The 23,624-nt window shown below is 41.6% G+C and overlaps 1 long non-coding RNA gene across 1 annotated transcript; it reads right to left on the bottom strand.

Moving 5' to 3' along the window:
- Positions 1–289: 289 nt before the first annotated feature.
- On the bottom strand, positions 290–2,654 carry LOC130917951 (uncharacterized). Its single transcript, XR_009063536.1, has 3 exons — positions 2,519–2,654; positions 2,362–2,429; positions 290–724 (listed from the first exon to the last, which is right to left on the bottom strand). It is a non-coding gene; the product is annotated as an uncharacterized LOC130917951 (long non-coding RNA).
- Between the last annotated feature and the right edge of the window lie 20,970 nt (positions 2,655–23,624).

The raw sequence follows: 23,624 nt of genomic DNA, 5'->3' as shown, positions 1-23,624 counted from the left end.
ATGGCGCGGGATTCAAAAAACTAAATAAAAATAGCGATCGCTTCCACACACATCCAAGCGGCCCATATCATTCAGGGGCATAAAATACCGCGTGTACTATGAAATAAATATGCTTTTTCGTGTCACAGGCACTTTAATGGTTGTCTTAATCTAAGGCTCTTAATTTAATGACTATGTTAACCTGGGTTACACAAGGAATATCAGAATATAAGAATGTCCTAAAGACTGTATTGTTATGTCTGTCTTATATGTGTTGCGTGATCATTTGTAATTTTGACTTTGTCCCCCAACCTGTAATTTTTTTATCAGGGTGGTTAAATTGGTCGCCACAGTCTAGGCTTGCATCTGTAACCCCCGATTCGAGTTGACGGGGTTCTGTTATGAATGCAATTGTATTTGGGCAGAAAACTAGGTTCTCGGAGATTACAATAAGGAAAATAATGTTTAGTAACTGAAATAACTGGAGTCGAGATGAGTAACAAAATAATTATATTAATACAAAAACTATTTACAATTTAAGCCGGCAATATATACACAAATATATACAATAAAATAACAAAAATTCAAACCAGACAGTCCGTCTAAATTCAATTCAGTTGGTTTCCGGGCATTAGCTCGCCATCTTCATCTGTTGGAAAAGTCTTTATCCAGTGTCTTTATCCAGTTTCGAATTCTTCATCCACGTCCAATGAATGGAATGAAAGGAGGAAACAAAAAACCCAGCCTGCATAACAATAATTAAATTATTGTTAGGGCAGGGCGGTAAACCGAAAATTTACCGTCACCGAAATTCTTAACGATGACCGACGTAATTTTGACCATGTCGGTAAATTCGGTAAATTAATAAAACAAGAAAATATAGTCTTTTCATCCCGCTTTGATTCTGTGTTGTTCGTCTATGTTCATTCCCCTTTAAGAAAGCAGTCAATGGGCTTACGTAGGAAGTCACGTGATCAACAAGAAGCCAATCAAACAAAAGCCCGGTAAGCTAACGCTAGCAGCTAACGCTACAAGCAAAACGTGATGGAGTGTGGCTTAAGGGAGGTTCACCAAACTTTCAACCGACATTTAGTAGACTCTTGGTGGCATCCAGACGGGCTTTCACCCGCTGTCCTCCCTTGTTCTCACGATTTCCGGAGATGGTGCTTTCAGTGATTTCTACTGGTAGCCAGGCTAACGCTAGCTAGCGGCTAACGCTACAAATGAACGTGATATGAATGAACGTCTGATAGCGGCTCTAACTTTGTCGAAACGGCTGAACTTAATGAGTGGATTGGGCACGGACTGCATCTAGCAATTACTTTGTGGCGTTATTTTGTATCTGTCTGTGTGTGATTCCTCTGATAGCTTTTGTGATGGTAAACCATTCAGCATAAAGTACAATCCAACGGCGAAACTTATAATGACCGAGAAATGGCCCCAGCTATTTTTCTGTATGTGCTTATTTCTGTGTCATTATTGCTATCATAAAATCTTAAGCGTTTCATTTGAAGAAGATCAATATAGCTTTAATGTGTGTGTCTCTCTGTTTGTTTGGGGGTTCATTTGTGCGTGCATTTATTAAAAAATGCACTGGGGGGGACCCTGAAACCATAATGTAAACACTTGTATTTAATAATTATGTCACAGCAGCCATTAACAATAAGTTGTCTTTTTGAAGTGTACTGTTCAAGCTGCAAGTCATTTGTGTTACAATGACATGTTTGCACAGGCATATTGATTTTGATAGTGTACATACTTGAATTCTTATTGCTTACAATACATTTTTATAAACTTAATGTTTAGACTGCATGTACAATTGTTAAATACAGTATATGAAATTGAATGCTGGTAAATAAATCAACAAGAAACAGTTAATCTGTATTTCATGCATTGATTCAGATTTTCAAATTATATAACAGTACGCTTGGGCGAATTTATCGTCATTTATCGTTATCGAGATAAATCTGCTCAATTTATCGTGATACATGTTTAAGGCCATATCGCCCAGCCCTAATTATTGTATACAGCCTTTTATCAATAATTGAATCTTTTCAATAGCTATAGCTTTTTTTCCTTTGTCTAAATATTACATTGTACCAGTAATATTCACATATTTCAAAAATATCCAAATCTAAGTTAATGCTTATGCATCTGCCATTCAAATGCAGCATAACATCATCATCTTAATCAATACAATGGTTACATCATTTTGTGCTACAACATAACACAACAAACAATTCTTCATTGAATCTAAATAGTTTTTCACTCATTGCTAACGTTGGACTCGCGCTACCTTAGCGTTAGCATTTCGCTAGCTTCGTGTTAGCGTCGCGATTAGCATTAGCATTTAGCCAACTTGGCGAGAACAAAACAACTCACCAAGACGAAGTTTTTCTTTTAATGTGAACTTGGGTGGATGCAGGCTCCAATCCTCCGGTTCACATACACTATAAGTTCAAAATAATATTTTCAAATTAGCATCAAATTAGCAATGATGAATGTCTGCACTATTTTCCTTCATTTTGTCAACACTCACCGAGGAAATGTAATTTCCTTCTTATTATTTGTTCAAACGGCCTTATTTCAGCGTTGAGTCAATTATTTTATTTCTAGAAGGCCGACTTTTTGGCTCCAAGCGCTGAGGAAGTTCACTACGTCCTTCCTCTTTGGCGTCCAAGCGGAAAAAAACGTAAAATAAAGAACCTTCGAGACGATGTCTCGAGAGGGCGGGATCATGTTAATCAGACCAATTAAAATACTATTATCCTCACATGTGAACTCACAGGAGGAAGTCAAGCGTAAAACAACAACAACTATTTCCTTTTACAAAATAATTGCACTTTCAAAATAAAATGGCTTTATATTTTCTGTACTGGGTTACACATCCCAATATTTCTTTTACATTTAGCCAAGTTACAACTTGCTTGCTTGATTGCTGACATGCAAGTCAAGGGTCACAGGAAGCAACTACCAAATTTTAATGAGTAACCCAGGACAGTGATATTCTTCTATTTGTTTGATCACATTTTGGTCACAGGTAACTTATTTACGAAATGACATGAGGCACCACACTCTAGAGGCGGTTTACAAGCTGCTGTTGTGGTGAGAAAAAGAAAAGAAAAAAAAACTCATCCATTAATTCGATAATGTCCATGTGCAAAAGATGGCATGTATAAACTGAAATTTTTACTTTTAACACCATCTTTGTGATTGACTCTGTAGTAAAAAAGGGCTCTAAATTTACTTTACTTTTAACGAGGAATTAGCCTTTTTCTTTTTATTCACATGGTGCTGGATGGACAGATGTTGTTTTTTTCATGCCAACACAGAGTCTTTGTCATAATTTTTCATCATAAATATATTCTTCCAGTCTTCATAGTTTTACTTTGACGAGCCTTCTGCTTGGTCGCCTCTTTTCTTCCCCAGCACGTAATTGATTCCATTATGCCGGGCGAGCTGAAGGAATTCATCATGATGATTAGTGTGACGCAGGCTGTGGGGATGGAGGGTCACAGTTTACAGATGGAGGTGACCCCCACAACCCCCTTGAAAACCCTGATCTAATTTGCCACATTTCTTAACATTTTGTTGACTGTTCCTCACATAGAAGTGTAGCTGTGACTCAGCTGGAGGACATCATCTCATCCCTTACCTAACAGCATCTGGCAAATTGATATGAGGCCTTGGACGCATTAACTAGGATTATTTTCAATTAGTATACACATGACATTGGTTTTTGAGGGCGATTTGCAGTATTCCCGCAGTGCAATGTGGCCCTCTGGTGGCCGATAAAAAAAATGGATACTTAAAGACTGCAATTTTGATTCTATTTATTGCTGTAGTAGAGAGAAATAACTCAAAAATGTTTTTAAAGCAATGCATTCGTGTAATGACTAGTCTTTGGTTTTCTTCTTACTCTACCCCCCTTTTGTCTTATATACATGATTGCGTTAATGTAAAGCTCTTTAGATTGTCAATTTTTAACTTTTGACATGTCGTCTAATAATGATCACTCCGCCAGTCAAAATAAAATAAGAAAAATAAAAAAACTTGATCATCGGTTAATTGACTCTCGATTGCCAGTACATTAAAGAGCATATGACACGAGAAAAAAAGTCTTAAATGGCATTATTATGTGAATTAGAATCATATTTTGAGACGATTCGACTATATATAACAATTTAGCAAAGCACAGATGACGAGAAATTAGTCTTTTAATCTGCCGGTTAGCCACGCCTACCATTATAGGGCTTTAGCGTCCCCAACAGGTGGATGACGTCAGCGGTAGACTGGGCTCATCGGTTTTACTATTCAGCCCATTGAGGGGGAATTATTCAGAACGAGGAAAACGCGACGAAGAGAGCCGCAAAATGTCATTGTTTCAGTCTCTCTACTCCAATATTTTTACAGGATATTCTTTTTATCCAAGTATTTTTCCCCAATAGCTATATAAATGGCTTGAGAAGGACCAGTCAGCCCGTCGAGGGGGAACTATTCACAACGAGGAAAACGCGACGAAGAGAGCGGCAAAATGTCATTGTTTCTGTCTCTTTACTTCAATATTTTTACAGGATATTCTTTTTATCCAAGTATTTTCCCCAATAGCTATATAAATGGCTTGAGAAGGACCAGTCAGCCCGTCGAGGGGGAACTATTCACAACGAGGAAAACGCGACGAAGAGAGCGGCAAAATGTCATTGTTTCTGTCTCTTTACTTCAATATTTTTACAGGATATTCTTTTTATCCAAGTATTTTCCCCAATTGCTAAATAAATGGCATGGTCATGACAAATAACAGTCCTGTGCTGAATGGAATATGAAATAATAAAAATGCATTTATTCAGGACGACATGGCAAAATTACTCCATAATGGTCAAAACTGTCGACTTCACCTTTACTGTCGCACCTCCCGAACGATATTTTATGACACCTAAATCGGACATATGTCATTTCCCTTCCCCGGCTTCGGAGAATGCAAACAAACCAGAAGGCGTGACAGCTAGCCGACATGCTAACCCGAACCGAGTGATGTTTCAAGGTCTTCGAAGCGGAAAATCACACATAATTATCCTGGATTATTTGACATGACGACCCGGTTGTCGATTGTGTTGGCGGATCGGCAAACCGCCCAGCGGAGAGCAATTTACAGTTCGTTCCCCGGAGGAGGGTGGCTGGAGTTGTTGTGCCGCTAACGTGCTGCTGCTAATGAGCATTAGGAGAGCTTTTTACATGCCTATCAATGATCAAACGTAAGTAGTCCTTCATTTAAAGGAAGTTTGTAGTGTTTACTTTGTAATCGCTGTATTCGTATTTGACATAACACAAAACAAGATGTTTACTCACTTCCTCGTAAGTCCAATGGTCCCACAGTAAATATCCACGGTGAATGGGAACCTTTTGAAACTCCAAAAAGGCGCATACGCCTCTCCCTCATACAGAATGATTTTTCTGCAGCCGTTTGGCTGGCGTGATGCGAAAAATAAACTTATTAATCCGCAAAATCAGCTGAATCCTTCGTCCTCATACACAACAGTACACTGTAGCGTGAAGAGGACGTCTTCTACCGTACACGTCACAGCGCCCTCCTCCTCAATGCAAGACCGAAGCCGGAAGTCACTCATTTTCATGGCGCGGGATTCAAAAAACTAAATAAAAATAGCGATCGCTTCCACACACATCCAAGCGGCCCATATCATTCAGGGGCATAAAATACAGCGTGTATTATGAAATAAACATGCTTTTTCGTGTCACAGGCACTTTAATGTAGTTAATTTTTGTTTCTTGTTTGTTTGTGTCAGGAAGCACAGCAGATGTGTGTTTAGCACGTCCGTTCTGATCTAGGCTTAAGTACCAAGCTCTGATCTTCCAGTGTGAATTTTTTATATTCTCCCCATTCCTGCGTTGGAGTTCTTCGGGTTTCCGGTTGCCACCATCATCCCCAAATAATGGATGGTAGGCTGACTGAGCACTCCAAATTGTCTGTAGGTGTGGGTGTGAACTGTTGTTTGTCTTGTTGTGCACTGCGATTGGCTGGCAGTCAATTCAGGGTGTACCCTGCCCCAGTGCCTATAGTTAGCTAGGACAGGCTCCAGCACCCCGCGACCCTTTTGAAGATGAGTAGATCAGAAAATAAATGAATGAATTCTATGAAAATGGAATTTCGCCAGTTTCAGGATGCTATCCATTTTTTTTTTTGTAATTTGTCTCAATTTGAGTCAATAATGAACTGAAGCCAATCAGCGCTCATCAATTGTGTACACTCTGGATTGGTCGCAAGCCATGGCAGGGAACATTTTGACAAACAACCAATAACACTTACTTTCACACTTATGGTTAAATTACAGTATTCAATGAATATTAAGTTGCGATGCACATGCAATGTTTGATCAGGATTCAAACCAAGAACCTCTCAAATGAGGAGCAGATGGGCCAAACACTAATGCACTGTGTGGCTCGCTATTAAGACTAATGAAAACGATTCTATTCTATTCTATTCTATTCTATTCTATTCTATTCTATTCTATTCTATTCAAATTGTTCATTATAAATGAGCCTGGAATGTGCTCACACCAAACATCTTTCTCTGACAGACTGTCTATGTATTTACACAGCATACCTTTAGAAATTAGTTTTTAATTACTATCTTCTCCTTGACTTTGACTTTAATTTTCTTTTAATCCAGTGTTATTGTTGTAAGATTTATGAGATTTGCCAGGATAGGATGTCAGTTATTATAAGTCTTTGTTAATTAGTTTTAAAGTTTTTTTCTTATTATTGGACTTGACTTCAGTTAGTATTTATTAAGGTAGACAGTTCAGTGAGAGTATGTAGATACTGGCAAGTAGGCATGTGCCGGTTACCGGTTTCAAGGTATATTGTGGTATGAAAACGTCAAGGTTTCAAAACCGCTAAAATTTTCAGTCATACTGTCTCTACGGTATTAGCTGTTTTTTATGTCCCACAAATGCAGACCTCACCCCTCCGCCTCAAGTTGTTGCTTGGTGTCAGTGAGTCAGCTGTGCTGCACGTTGGCTGGAGGACATGAAAAATCTGTAATTTCCCCCTATCAAAGAAAACAAAGTCGCTGGTATGGGAATACTTCGGGTTCAGAAAAAAAAAAATGAGGTCGCTGGTATGGGAATACTTCGGGTACAGGAAAGTTACAGAAAGCCACGGCTTAAGTGGGCTAACCGACATGTAAAACATGTTTGTGGGTGGTGGCTACCAGATAAGGCAATATCTCCAATATGATTTCGCATTTACACAAAATTAAAGGTTAGTAAACGTCGTTATGAACGTTTCCTACTAGCTACGATTAACTCAGTGTATGTGGTGTGTCTAGCAGTGGTAAAACATACTGTAACTTAAGTTTGTTAACTAGGCAGATAACATGGACAATTAGCATGCCAATTTAATTTTATTTAGAATATTTCAGTCATTTAAAAAAAATATATATTATTTTTTTTTAAACAACTTAACATTATTCCGGTACTTATATTCCAATTTGCTAATATGTTGTTTTGAAAAAAAGAAATCCTGTTCAATGGAAAAAAGTTTTTTTTTTTTGTAACCCAGAAATCTCAAAACATTTTAGAGCTGTAATTGCAATACTGTGATATTTTCGCTTTAGAGCTGTAATTGCAATACCGTGATATTTTCGCTTGAGGTTATCATACCGTCAGAATCTGATACCGGCACATGCCTACTGGCAAGGAATGAATGTCAGGTTTGAATCTTCTACTTGATTTAATGTGGAGTATGAAAAGAGTTCAGCATAAACGGAACTGTTTAGAAGTTTTTTAGGAAAATCTGGCTGTAGAAATCTTAATGTGTTTCAAGCTTCAGAGTGACAATTACCTTTTACTGATTTAACTGTAATGTCAATGTAAGAGAGCCATTTGACTGATTTCACTATAGCACATTGTACTATTATTGCATCACACTTGAAGTCAAAGTGTAATGTAGCAAATGGGAAAGGTATTTTTTATCATATAGTTTGCTTGTTTTTTTTCTTTTTATTATTCACTTAATAGACTATTTACTTTATTATTTATGTATTCATTAATTTATTACATAGTAGATTTTAAAAAATATTTTAACACCTGCATTAATAATAAATAAAGTTCATTGGTGTATGTATTTATTATACAGAGACTTTTGTATTACAAAGTGTGTGCTTGCTTATTCACTATAAACCATTTTTTTAGTTTAGTTTAGTTTAGTTTAATTTACTGAATTTTGTCTGGGTGAGTAAGATATTTTTTTTTATTTCGGAGTTAGCATTTTCTGGTCTTTTTTATTGTTCAATTGTATTCATCTATTATCTTATTACTGACTTTAATGCATTTTGCCTGCTCAATGATTTTTGCAGTATTTTGTTAAATAGTATCATTACAATAGTCTTGTGCAGAGGCTATAATTCATTATATTCATTTTAAATGATTTCCCTTTTAATAATGCATACTGTACACTGTTAACCTGCAGATACAACGTGTATTTTATACTAATAGGATATTTAAAAAATATTTTTATGTGCCTTTTGTGTCATTCAAATAGATTCATAACTGTGGTGATTTTTTCCAAAGCTGTAGTTACATGAACTCACTCTGCATGCTGTACCTCCTCAAATTGCACACCCCTATAAAACACACAAAGTAGGTCACCTTGAAGGGTGATGCTGGGCTCAAATTGTTTGTGCGTTTACACGTGTTCGCGTGTGCACCCATGAGAGTTGCATTTTCTCCTCTAATGTTCCCTTCTGCGTCCCTGTGACTCTGGAGAGAGTGGAGTCATTAGGCAGCCTCAAGTCACTTAGCTTAAACTAAAACTTAATTAGACGACCACAAGCCAGAGACCTATTTGCACATGTTTACATACATCTCAAGCAGGGATGGTATGGCTCACCGGTATGCATCTACACAAAACAAATACCAAATGAAGGGACTTTATAGCTTCATTTCAGAGAAGGTGTACACCCATGAACCTTATGAACAAACATAGTGGTCCTATGTTGCTGCAAATCCTTGAAAAGCTCATGGAGCGACAAGGCAAGGATTCACCAGGGTCGGACTGGCACACAAAAACACGCTGACCTACTTGGCCTTGTCATAGTGTGAACATCTGCTCTCTGAGTTATAAAATCACTTTTAATTTTCATTTTTCCCAAAGGAAATAATGTAAAGTGGAATTATTTGTCGACGGATCAAACATCATCATGATTCATTACCTGTCTCTCTTTGCTTTCAGTGCGTTGGTTCAACTGTCAAGAAAAGCAATGAACGGTCCATCCACTATCTGTACCGTTGAGCCTCACGAGGATCACAGCAGTTCACCCTGAATTGATTGTCAGTCAATCAGATAACTAACCAATGGATAATAAAACTACATTACGGTACTCCTCATTTGAAAAAGCATGACAGACGACATAAAACGTGCTAAACTGAACCGTTTTGTTGATCAACTTCTCTAGTCATTTACCAGCCAGTCATTAACCACTATTTTTTCACCCATAATTATGTTAGCTATTTGATGTTCCTATCCTAGACTGTTTGATAGCTGATCATAGTGCACACATAAACAAACAAGCAATCACACTTACACTGGCAGTTATATACAACCTTGTGTGGGGAAGCTGTGGTGTATCAGCAAACAAACAAGCCCAGGATCACATTCAAACTATGCAGGAAATTCAAGATTTAAATGCAGTAAATCACAACTTTGAGGCAGGCTTGCACACGCCCAACAGATTTGTGATTTATTAGCCTACGATAATTAGGTTTTGCTTATCTAATGGCTTGTTTAGAGTATCAAACATATTAGTATATAAAAAGAATTGCCTCGTTAGTCGTTGGTGTTCAAATGGAGCACGTAACGAAAATTTGTCTTTTTACGCCACTACTTCTTTCCACCATGCTTTGACCCTAGCAGTTTATGATACGGCTTATTTGTGGATTTTCATGATTTCCTCAATCACCCCAAAGTAATAATCACCCCCCAATCCATTTTACTGCTGTATTACAGCTGTGTTACTGTTTAGTAATTAAGCAATTAAAATAATCTTTCTGTGTACAGTACTGTCAGTGGCGGAAAAAATGTGGACGGGGCCCGGGTGCGATGAGCATAAACGGGTGGATTGTCCGACTTGGGGGGCACTAGTGGACAATTATTCGTGTGCCCCTCAAGAGGGCCGTATGGTGTGTGTGGGAAAGGGGGAGGGGGCTGCAACTGGAAATTTGGGGGTGGGGGCTGGCAGAGATATTTTAACACTTAAAACAATATATTTGTGGTGGTCCTAGCCCACACTCCCCTCTACTGGCTTTTATTGTTGTTACACTTCCTGTTATGTGGCATGAGTTCAACATTGGCAGGCTGGGTGTGGCAGACCTGGGAGTGCACCTGCAGCTCATCGCAATTAACCCTGCTTATAAGGCGCTGCCTGGGCAGCAAGCAGGTGCCAGATGATTCCGTCAGTGACCATTAGTACATCGGCCAACTAGTCTGTAGTTTTTGACGATCTTTCATTGAACTGTTGACTAATCTTGTTTTTGTCATCAGGACACCCACACTCCAAGCCCTCGCAGCCACAGCCACAGCCACAGCCATTGTTTAATAAAAACCCTTCACTCCACTTCCGTTTCCTGGTCGCACTTTGGTCCGCATCGACTTTTTCATGTTTGCCTTAACATAATCATCTGGCCAACAGAATGGACCAAGCGACCTCCAACTGCTTCCAAGAGGCCCTCGGACACCAAGGACACATGCTAGGTAATCATGAGCAAATGCTGCGCAGCTTGGAAGAGACGCTAAAAGCAGTTTCTATGGACTTGAAGCAGGTGAGGACACAGCTCTCACAATCCCTCACTTCCAGGGCCGGACCTAATTTGCCCGTGAGTAGTCCTACTGGTGGGCCATCACCCCCACTTCGGCCGGGCGTGTTTATACCAACTCCTGAGTGTTATTCTGGGGAGTTGGGCTCATGTAGTCGTTTTTTGCTTAATTGCAACCTTGTTTTTAATATGCAGCCTTCCAGTTATGCCTCTGACGCGGCTAAGGTTGCTTTTTGTGTGAACCTCTTGAGGAGAAAGGCTGGTCAGTGGGCAACCGCACTTTGGGAGAGGAATTCCCCGGTGCTGTGCTCTTTTGACGCTTTTTCTGGAGAGCTACGCAAAGTATTTGACCACCCTGTTCATGGGAGAGAGGCCAGAAGCCGTCTGTTTTCTCTCCAGCAAGGTTCCCAATCAGTGGCAGACTTCTCAATTTCTTTTCGTATCTTGGCTGCAGAAAGTGGCTGGGGGTGAGCAAGCTTTAATCTCTGTATTTTCCCGTAATTTGGCAGATGATTTAAAGGATGAACTAGCAATACGGGATGAGCCTTCCACCCTGGAGGAGCTAATTTCCCTAGCAATAAAGATTGACAATCGCATCAGAGAACGCAAGAGGGAGAAAGCCATCAAGTCACGTCTGTTTCTGCCACTCATGTCACCCTCTGCCGATATCATCAAACCATCCCCCAGTGACACACAGCGACCAAAACCCCCTCTCTGCCCTGCACAGCCAAAAGACTGGTCTCACCAGATAAAAGGGAGCACCATGGTGAGCCAAACCTCCTCAGATTCCTGCTCTCAGTCACGACTCATACTCCCAGCTAGTGTTTCCCATGGTTTAGACGCCATGCCACTTCATGTATTCATCGATTCTGGCGCTGACGACAGTTTTATGGACGAAGGTTTTGCGAAACAAGCTGAAATCTCTCTCGAACCCCTCAAGGCCCCCAAAGTGGTGGAAGCAGTGGATGGTAGAAAACTGTTTTCAGTAACTCATTGCACCGTCCCTCTCATGCTCAAGGTCTCTGGTAATCATCATGAATCAATACAATTGTTTATTATCTCCTCTCCAGTGGCACCTGTCATCCTTGGTCTCCCCTGGCTCAAACTTCACAACCCAAACATCAACTGGACGGTGGGGAAGATTGTGGGGTGGAGCAATCACTGCCATCTGGAGTGTCTTGGCTCAGCACATACCCCTGGCAAATCGGTCAAAGAGCCAGCCCATCCTCCAGAGCCTCCTGACCTCTCCAACGTACCCGCCGAATACCATGACTTGGCGACAGTGTTCAGCAAGGACCTCGCCCACGCTCTACCTCCCATCGCCCCTATGATTGTGCCATTGATCTCCTGCCGAGGGCACCCCTTCCAACAAGCAGACTCTACAACATATCCGGTCCTGAAAGAGAAGCTATGGAAGACTACATCAGAGACTCCTTGGCTTCTGGTATCATCCGTCCCTCCTCCTCCCCGGTCGGCGCAGGCTTCTTCTTCGTGGGCAAGAAGGATGGCGGCCTGCGGCCCTGCATTGATTACCACAGTCTAAACCAGATAACAATAAAAGATAAGTACCCTTTGCCCCTAATTGACCCTTCTTTTGAGCCCTTCAGTAACGCCAGGTTGTTCACCAAGCTGGATCTCCATACAGCATATCATCTCGTCCGAATCCGTGAGGGGGATGAGTGGAAGACGGCATTCAATACTCCCCTTGGTCATTTTGAATATTTAGTAATGCCCTTTGGGCTAACAAATGCCCCCGCTGTCTTTCAGAGACTCATGAACGACCTGTTCAGAGACTTTCTGAATCGCTTTGTGTTTATTTACCTTGATGATATACTTGTGTTTTCCCGTTCCCTAGAGGACCATCGCCATCACGTCAGGATGGTCCTGCAGCGACTTTTGGAGAACCGCCTTTTCGTTAAACCGGTGAAGTGCGAGTTCCACGTGTCATCAGTGAGCTTTTTGGGCTACATCATCGCCCAGGGCCAACTCAAACCAGACCCCATAAAGATAAAGGCAGTCGTTGACTGGCCTACTCCCAGTACCCGCAAAGAACTACAGAGATTCTTGGGTTTTGCCAATTTCTATCGTCGCTTCATTAGGGACTACAGCAAGGTGGCACTCCCTCTGACCCAACTCACTTCCACCAAACACCCCTTTACCTGGTCTGAAGCCGCAGGTAACGCGTTTTCACGTTTGAAGTCCCTCTTCACCTCTGCCCCTATCCTCAAACACCCTGACACCTCACGCCAATTTGTGGTGGAAGTGGATGCATCCGACGCTGGAGTAGGGGCCATTTTGTCCCAGCGGGATCCCACTACCCAGAAATTGCATCCATGTGCCTTTTTTTCCCGGCGGCTGAGCCCTGCCGAGAGAAATTATGATGTGGGCAACCGGGAATTGCTGGCGGTTGTTTTGGCCCTGCAGGAATGGCGTCACTGGCTGGAAGGTGCTAAGATCCCGTTCCTTATCTGGACAGATCACAAAAACCTCTCCTACATCCAATCTGCACAACGTCTTAACCCCCGACAAGCCCGCTGGTCACTGTTCCTTTCCAGGTTTAATTTTTCGTTGTCGTATCGCCCAGGTTCACGCAATGGCAAGGCTGATGCACTGTCACGGCTCCATTCACCATGTCCAAGCTCTGTAGACCCTGGAACTATTCTTCCCTCGGCCTGCGTGGTCGGTGCAGCCAGATGGGAAATTACATCAATGGTCAGGGAAGCTCAAAAAACTGATCCAGACCCGGGAAACGGTCCCCCGAATCGCCTATTTGTCCCATCTGTTGCACGCTCTCAAGTCCTGGAATGGAGCCACTCGTCCAAACTAACATGTCACCCTGGTATACATAGGACCCTCGGTTTCCTCCGCCAATCATTCTGGTGGCCAGGCATGGCCAAAGATGCCCGTAACTTCGTCAAAGCCTGCGCAATCTGTGCTCGAGGGAAGGCCTCCCATCAGCCTCCTGCTGGTTTGCTATGTCCCCTTCCGATTCCCAGTCGACCTTGGTCACACATTGCAGTTGATTTCATAACCGGTCTGCCTCCCTCTGAAGGTAACACAGTTATCCTTACAGTCATCGATCGTTTTTCAAAGTCTGTTCACTATGTTCCCCTTCCCAAACTGCCATCTGCTCTTGAGACCGCCAACCTCTTAGTCAAGCACGTGTTCCGGCTTCACGGCCTCCCCCTAGATATTGTTTCAGACCGTGGTCCTCAGTTCTCTTCATTGGTGTGGAAAGAGTTCTGCAAGGTGGTGGGAGCGGCTGCCAGTCTCTCCTCGGGATACCATCCTCAGACCAACGGCCAGACCGAGAGGGCCAACCAAGACCTGGAGGCCGCCCTGCGCTGTGTCACCGCCCATCATCCAGTCTCCTGGAGCACTTTCCTTCCCTGGGTGGAATATGCTCATAACTCACTCATCTGCTCGGCCACCGGTATGTCACCTTTCATGGCCTGTAATGGTTTTCAACCTCCTTTGTTCCCAGAGCAGGAAAAGGAAGTTGCTGTCCCTGCTGTGAAGGACCACGTCAGCAGGATTAGGAACATCTGGAGGACTGTAAGGGCTGCCCTCACTCGTACCGCCGAGAAAAACAAGAAGCTAGCTGATCTCCACCGTTTACCAGCCCCTGAATACAAGGTGGGACAGGAGGTCTGGTTGTCTGCCCGGGACCTTCCCCTGCAGGTAGAGTCGCGCAAATTAGCCCCCCGGTTCGTGGGCCCTTACAAGATCACGAAAATCATTAACCCTTCCGCTGTTCGGTTGGACCTCCCGGCATCCATGAACGTGCACCCCACCTTTCGTGTTTCCCTGCTCAAGCCTGTTTCTTCCAGTGACCTCTCCCCTCCGGCTGTTGCCCCTCCCCCACCCCTTCTCATCGACGGCCATCCCGCGTTTGCGGTCTCGAAGATCCTGGATGGTCGGCCTCGTGGCCGTGGGTTCCAGTTTCTGGTGGACTGGGTGGGCTATGGGCCCGAGGAGAGGTCGTGGATCTCCCGTGGTCTCATTTTGGACCCGTCCCTCTTGAGGGACTTCTATACTGCTAACCCTGGGAAACCGGGCAGGCCGCCCGGTGGCGTCCGTTGAGGGGGGGGTACTGTGGTGGTCCTAGCCCACACTCCCCTCTACTGGCTTTTATTGTTGTTACACTTTCTGTTATGTGGCATGAGTTCAACATTGGCAGGCTGGGTGTGGCAGACCTGGGAGTGCACCTGCAGCTCATCGCAATTAACCCTGCTTATAAGGCGCTGCCTGGGCAGCAAGCAGGTGCCAGATGATTCTGTCAGTGACCATTGGTACATCGGCCAACTAGTCTGTAGTTTTTGACGATCTTTCATTGAACTGTTGACTAATCTTGTTTTTGCCATCAGGACACCCACGCTCCAAGCCCTCGCAGCCTGAGCCGCAGCCGCAGCCACAGCCACAGTCACAGCCATTGTTTAATAAAAACCCTTCACTCCACTTCCGTTTCCTGGTCGCACTTTGGTCCGCATCGACTTTTTCATGTTTGCCTTAACAATATTAAAACTCCAGGCATCGTTTTATCTTTCTGTTTAACCCCTCCTCGCCCAACCACACCCACAAACAGGGCCCCTGCCCCTTAGAGGCCCTGGTGCAGTCGCACCCTCCAAAGTTCCACCCATGAGTACAGTCAATTTGTGTATCATAATCACATGTTTTAGCTTGGCCACCTGCGGTTTATTAGTCATTTGGTTTATATGAGTTTTTTTTTTTTCCTTCAAAAATTATCGAATGTGGATGGTGCATTGTAACCAGGTGCACTTAACACTAGAAAACCCAACATTTTTTTAGCCTACTGGAAAGCCCAGAAGGGGATCAGATGATCCCCACAACTCTGGGTATCCACAATTAGCATCTGTATATGTGCAAATGAGTGTGTCATTGTCTCTCAAATAGGCCACTCAAGCACACAAGCAAACAACCTTACTCTAACCCACAAGGGTTGGTCAGTTTACACTGACTCTTGCCATGATAGTTTCAGTTATTATTTCAGAGTTTTATTTTTGAATATGGTTTTATTTTATTCATTCACTGCTCTGCCCATTTTTTCTTCTTCTCCTATAGCACACAAAGGCAACTTTATGTATAAATTACTGCAATGAAATAAACACACGCACAGACCATTGCAACGTGTATAAAGTTATAATGAATGAAATAATCAATACATTTGTGACGACAAAAAAATCTCAAATGTTTTGGTCTCACAACCCAACCCAAGTGTGATCAGCTCTGCCATGTGGCTTTCTGAATGCAAAGTGCTAACTACGTCAAGGGGCGGGGGATGTGCTTATCTTGATGACCGAGCTCGTGTGAGCGAACGACAGTCGACTGGCGGGGTGGATTTGAACAGGAGCAGGAAATTATGGTGGCTGAGAGGTGTCAGGCGAAATGCAAAGTCAACACTTTGCAAATAAAAAAAAGCATGAACCCCAATTGCAAACGCTTTGCAAAAGAAAAAAAGCATGAGGGCAAACCGCCACAACACGATCCCCAGTTCCTAAAGCGCGATTGCAAATTGGCAAAAGCACGAACCCTAATTGCCACAACACAACAGCAAATGGTTCGCAGCACGAATGGCTCAGAAGGCAAATGCAAAGACACAGCAGCAAAAATCCCGCAACAGAACAGCAAAATCCCACAACACGACGGCAAGAGGAGGACCTGGAAGTACAAAAAAATTCAGATTAAAAAAAAAAAAAAAAAAGGACGACATATTGTATATTGCTGTATGTGCTATCTGACCATCTCTACAGACCTCTGTGAAGTTGGCCCCCTCCCCCCCATCAGACATATTTATATAAAAATGATGTCAATCGTTTGTACTGTAAAAGCTTTGTTAGTGCTGCTTTCGTTCTAGAGATATTTACAATTCTTTTTGGGTAAATCTGAGGTCAGCTAGCCCCCCATTTCAATTCAGAATTGTGTCTGTCATTTGTGCTAGTTTGTGCTGCAACGGTTTTGTAGATCAGTATTATGCTTTTATTGAGATATTAATTTTAAGTGGTGACATCACTCGTAGCTTTTCCTTAGCTTAGCTCCCGTGGCTAATAGAGCATACCAACTCTCTCAATAACAGAGGTGTGTCCTAACAACTAACACGAACATAGCACAAACGAATGGCAGCACTTCAGGACCATTTTGCAGTAAATGGGGGGCTTAGAGTGACGTCATCACTCAAAATTAATATCTAAAGCCCCCCAATTTACTGCGAAACGGACCCGAATTTGTTTGTGTTATGATCGTGCTTGTTAGGTAGGTAGCTAGGACACCCCTCTGTTATTGGGAGTTGGTATGCTGCATTAGCCGCGGGAGCTAAGCTAAGGAAAAGCTATGAGTGACGTAACCACTCGAAATTAATATCTGAATAAAAGCATAATACTGATCTACAAAACCATTGCAGCACAAATGATTGACACAATTGTTAATTGAAATGGGGGGCTAGCTGACTTCAAATTTACCTATATAAGAATTGTAAGTATCTCTACAACGAAAGCAGCTCAAACAAAACTTTTACAGCACAAACGATTGACATCATTTCTATATAAATTTGCGTCTGATGGGGGGGGGGGGGGGGGACTTCACAGAGGTCCGTACAGATAGTCACAAAGCACATATAGCAATATAAAAAGTGTCGTCCTTTTTTTTTTTAACTTCCGGTCATCCTTTTGCCGAGTCCTTGCTGAATGAGGCTGCTTTCTCTTTCGCTACTACTACTAGTCAGGCTACTTTCAGACACTTTATTTCTTACTTGCCTACTGTAGGTTGATAAATTTGTAGGTAGATTTGTTTATTTCTTGGTCAAGCCAAAAAAAAGTTCTTTCAATCAAAATATATATTTTCAATCGAGAAAAAAAAGTCACTTGAATGAAAGCAAAATGTGTTTGAACAAGTCAGGCTGCTGTTTCTTTACTTGCAACCAGCCATTAGCTGTGGAAGGGGGTTGGGCGTCAGGCTACTCTCAGACACTTTTTACTTGACAATAAACTGCTAAACTTCTGAGGATATTTTGACAGTATTTTAATACTTCTAATTTATTCGGATGTATTTGTTTGAATACCCTCTACATGTTAAAAAACAATTTTGAAAAGATCAGTTAACAATTTACTGTGGATATACATTGATATACATAGATATTCAGAAATACTACAACAAAGCACACCAAGCAACAGTGGTAACAAGAAAAACACCTCACATGAAATGGCTGGAAAAAAATATGCAAAACTAGTAAATACCACTCTTGGTTCAGAAACAAGCTATCATTCAGGCAACTTTTGCATTCAAACACAGTTTGCTTTCATTCAAGTGACTTATTTTCTATTGAAAATATATATTTTGATTGAAAGAACTTTTTTTGGCTTGACCAAGAAATAAACAAATCTACCTACAAATTTATCAACCTACAGTAGGCAAGTAAGAAATAAGTGTCTGAAAGTAGCCTGACTAGTAGTAGTAGCGAAAGAGAAAGCAGCCTCACTCAGCAAGGTTTCGCCCTACCCCCCCTCAGGTAAAGTAGCCTGACTGAGCCTGTTTCGCCCATTCCCCTCCTCAGCTAAAGTAGCCTCACTGAGCCTGTTTCGCCCCAACCCCCTCTTCAGCTAAAATAGCCTGACTATCAGACACTTATTTCTTACTTGACACTAAACTGCTAAACTTCTGAGAATATTTTGATAACAGTATTTTAATAATTCTAATTCATTCGGATGTATTTGTTTGAATACCCTCTACATGTTAAAAAAAACATTTTTGAAAAGATCAGTTATCAATTTACTGTGGATATACATTTATATTCATAGATATTTAGAAATACTACAACTAAGCACACCAAGCAACAGTGGTAACAAGAAAAACACCTCACATGAAATGGCTGGGAAAAAAATATGCAAAACTAGTAAATACCACTCTTGGTTCAGAAACAAGCTATCATTCAGGCAACTTTTGCATTCAAACACATTTTGCTTTCATTCAAGTGACTTTTATTTTCTATTGAAAATATATACTTTGATTGAAGGAACCTTTTTTTGGGATTAACTAAGACATACACAAATCTACCTACAAATTTATCAACCTGCAGTAGGCAAGTAAGAAGTAAGTGTCTGACAGTAGCCTGACTAATGGTAGTAGCGAAAGAGAAAGCAGCCTCACTCAGCAAGGTTTTGCCCAACCCCCCCTCAGGTAAAGTAGCCTGACTGAGCCTGTTTCGCCCCAACCCCCTCTTCAGCTAAAGTAGCCTATCAGACACTTATTTCTTACTTGACACTAAACTGCTAAACTTCTGAGAATATTTTGATAAAAGTATTTTAATAATTCTAATTCATTCGGATGTATTTGTTTGAATACCCTCTACATGTTAAAAAAACATTTTTGAAAAGATTAGTTAACAATTTGCTGTGGATATACATTGATATACATAGATATTCAGAAATACTACAACTAAGCACACCAAGCAACAGTGGTAACAAGAAAAGCACCTCACATGAAATGGCTGGGAAGAAAATATGCAAGACTAGTAAATACCACTCTTGGTTCAGAAACAAACTATCATTCAGGTTTCATACAATGGTGTAAATATTACATTGAATTTGAAACCATATTTGAATTTGAAACAAAACTAAATTAAACTGAACTAGTGCTCCACATCTGTGTGCATGTGCTGTGGACCCTTCCGTTTGTTACAAGTGTTTGTTTAGTTTGCTTTGCTTAAATTCAATGAAACAAGCTTGATACATCCAAATAATACTCTAACAGCTGATGACCAGTATTATCTACTCTCAATGTGTTTTCTTCAGTCAGAAAAGTGATAGTTAAAAAAAATTAATCACGATAAAAAGTGCACTATTTAGGGGTGTACTAAATAAAAAATTGACACCACTTATTGTAATGCTTGTTCATTGTGTTTCTTCATTTGTAATGTTTGTTTTGTTTTTCAGTTTTGCTAAACGCACAAGTGCACTTAGTGCACTTTTTATCGTCGCTTTTGGTTACGTAACAACTGTTCGAACGGACTTATGATGTACGCGAGTGTAAAGAGGTGTCCCAATTCTTAGGGTGATGTTTCAAGCCCTACACCTTACCCCTACTCCTTACCCCTACCCCTTATTGCTTCGTTTGAAGGGCCAAGGGGTGGGCCGAGGGGTGGGCCGAGGGGTAGAAATGAGATGGGCTCGGCTTGGGGGCGGATCCCAGGGTGTCCCAAAATGGGACACCCTTGGTAGTTTTAGGAAGCACCAAAACCCCTGGTGGTTCTAGTGTAAAGCAACATAGGATAACAATGACAAAACAAACCAAATTTAATTTCTGAAAGATTTATTTGTTCCCATGACACACAGTCCACCAGCAAAAACGAGGCGCTGCCAAATAAAGAAGTGTACGGGGGGGAAAAAATGTCTCATGTCTGTCAGAAATGTGGCCGATTGACTTGTGGCTCATGCTGTACGCCTTACCCAGTGATGTGTCAGGATTGTATACAGTACACTGTACAGTTTTTTGTTTTGCTCTAAATAAATCTTTCAGAGATTGAAATTCGGTTATTTTGTCTTTGTTATCCTACATTGGTTTAGGCTTAGAGTCTACATTATAAGCCTGCTGGAAATGGATTCAAGATGAAAAAAAAAAAAAAAAAGGATTGCTAAAATATAGTTCAATATACTATGAAAGTCAACCTGTTCAGCTACACATCCACATTAGGTCTGTGGCATATTTACTGTAGCTAAATGCTTCATTCCCACATACATACACATTTGCTTTTTTTTTCTTTCTCTTTCTCTATGTAGAGATAGAAAAACACTCCGGTTTCCTCCCACATTCCTAAGACGTGCATGCTAGGCTGATTGATCATTCCAAATTGTCCTTAGGCGTGAGTACCAACGACCACCATCAACGACCACAATAGATGTGCAAATTAGGATCAGATGATCCCTCTCTGGGCACAAAAGGTTATTCATCAACTGATCCCTCCTTGGGTTTTCTAGTGTTAATGGTGCAGAATCTATAGTAATTAAGATTACCGTAATTTTCGGACTATAAACCGCTTTTTTCCCTCATTTTGAATCCTACAGTTTATAGTCTTTTGCAGCTTGTTTGGGTTAATAACACTTTATTTGACAGCAGCATCATAAGACTGCCATAAGACCGTCATAAATATGACATGACACTATTACAGGGCATTAATGAATGCTTATGACAGTGGTCATTAAGTGTTATATGGAAAATTATGTCAGTAACTCAAATTTATGCCCAACTGAGCTCTTTTACACCATTCAAAAGTGAGATAATTTGCCTGATGACACAACCGGATGACACAAAATGACATCTGTCACAAGCCTTCATTAATGCTCATGGCCACGTTATGTCATATTTATGATGGTCTAATGGCGCCACTGTCAAATAAGGTGTTACCAAATTCCATAACTAGCAATTAATGAAACTACTGGAACAGTAACTGAAAAAATAATTAGCACAGAACATGAATTTTGATTGTTATTTACATCTGTAGCGCTGCAATGCATGCTAGGAGGCATGTTTGATGACAACAGTGTTGACAGCAAGCGGCAGCAGAGGTTGACTGTCTCCCTCAAGGGAGCAATGAGGGCCTAATCAAGCTCCTTGGAGGAATTGAGATTTGCAGGCAATTGGTTCAAAGCTTCATGGTGGTTAATTGGGTCTTATGACAGTCTCATGATGCCACTCTCAAAGATAGTGTTACCGGTTAAAATCTTTTGATGTAAATATTCCATAATACAGTAAGGACAACTGCGGCTTATAGTTCATTACGGCTTATCTATGAACAAATGCTGTTTTTGTGTCAAATTTGGTGGGTGGCAGCTTATAGTCATGTGCAGACATGGCGCTCCGCATACGCATAACACGCACTGCGCGTAGGGCACCAACTGCCTGAAGGGACACAAAAAAAAAATCAAGTTTGTAAAAAATCCTAAAAAATAGTAATTTTAATAATAACAACACTATATAGTATTTAAAATAAAACTTTGTAAAGCCTGATAAATGCAAGTAATACAAATATAAGTAACATAGGCTCATTATTTACACAAAAAAAGAATCTCCTGTGCGGCCCTCTCGTCAGTCTACCTTTGGTGCCACCTCCCCCCACCCCCCACCCCAATTCCCTAGTGGTTTGCTCCATTGCTCCATTATGCTTCAGTCGCAAATTTGGCAGTTTATTCTTGAAAGGAAATGTCATCGAAAAGACAACAAGAGTCGGGGGCGGAAAAAAGGAAGAGGAAAAAGCAGCGAGATGATGCCCGCGCATCACTTGAAGGTAAGAATGGTTTTTATTTTTGTTTTTTTTTAAACAATTGTTTATTTATTATCAGCTGCGTTTACATGACTACAATAATCTGATAACTGGGAATAACTAGGTAATGACAATAATGAGATTTGACGCATTTACGTGCACTTCAGTGATGTGATAATCAGGAAAAACCTCGTTTACATGTTACGTCAAAAGTTCGATTTCTTTCCAAGTACATGATGTAAAACTCTTGGTCTCAGCATAGGCCTTCCTCCATGTCTACCAAAAACCAATGCTTGCTTGAAGTTGTCCCACTGAACCTCTTCAAATGCGAGTGTGGCGATTGCGTTACACAAACTCGCTAACTGCAGAGTAGGCCCATAGGCTGAAAACGAATCAGTTTGGCGTCCCTAAGGCCTCTCTAGCGACATCCGTTTTTCCATTTGTACACATGCTCAGAGATGTAAAATAGCGGTGTTTATCAGATAGAGGATAGCGGATCATGCTCTTTACATGACCACTTGAATAAACGGGTAACTCCAGAAATCGGGTTATGATCGGTTTATTAGTGTGTACAACCAAAAAAACCACACTCCAAAACGCTTTGGGGGGGGGGGGGGGGGGGGGCACCACAAAGCATTTATGCCTAGGGCACCAAAATAGCTAGCGCTGGCCCTGGTCATGTGCACCTATTAGTCCGAAAATCCGGTTCAATTAATGGTGATGAATGTCAAATCCGCATCAGCTGAGAAAACTGGAAATGAATGAGTCACGAACCCAGAAGAGGACCACAAATGCGTCACGTTTTCAAAAGTTTATTGACAGGAACGGAAGGGCAGGTGAAAAGACGGCAGCAGTACAGGTGAGGGGTAGGCGGTAGTCAGGTCTCCTAAATCAGAAGGCAGGTCGAGTTACTAGGGCAGGGGAGAAAGTAGCAGCTGGGCAGGTTCAGATTCGGCAACGAGAGTCAGATTCAGAGAGCTAGGCAGGCAGGAAAAACAGTGGCGCCTCCAGAAATTTTTCATACGGGTGGCCAGATGGGGCCACTTAAAATCTTGGGGTGGCACACCAAAACTAAAAGCCATAATTTAATGTTTTCATTATATTATTGCAGGAAAAAAGGTCAGGGGAAAAGTATCAGAAAGACTTAAGGACACGGCTACTGATATACTTTGGTGTATTGTGTAATATCTGATGTTACTAATGATTTAATGTGCATAGTCCATAACCCATAGTCCGTAGTCCTGGCTGTGCATTTGGGATGAAATGCATAATTGATGCTACAACAATCTAACGATATACTGGCAAGCGGGGGGCCAACAAATTTATAGGGGAGGGGGGCTGGCAAAAGGCAGGCTTCGCAGACGGTTTGGCAGAGTGGAAGTGAAAATCAAGGCTTTAAATACACAGGTTTATTGTTCAGTGAAGCAGTACTATTGGCTGGGCTGTGAGTAGGTGGATTGAGAACAGGTGGGGATAATTGAAGGCAATTAGGCAATGCTGAGGCCATGACAGAATGAGTTGACTCATTTGCTACCACTGACGGAATA

Source organism: Corythoichthys intestinalis, chromosome 6, assembly GCF_030265065.1.
Source record: "Corythoichthys intestinalis isolate RoL2023-P3 chromosome 6, ASM3026506v1, whole genome shotgun sequence".
Classification (NCBI taxonomy): Eukaryota; Metazoa; Chordata; class Actinopteri; order Syngnathiformes; family Syngnathidae; genus Corythoichthys; species Corythoichthys intestinalis.
Note: the sequence above shows the minus strand (reverse complement) of the source record. Positions and strands in the feature narration are given on the sequence as shown.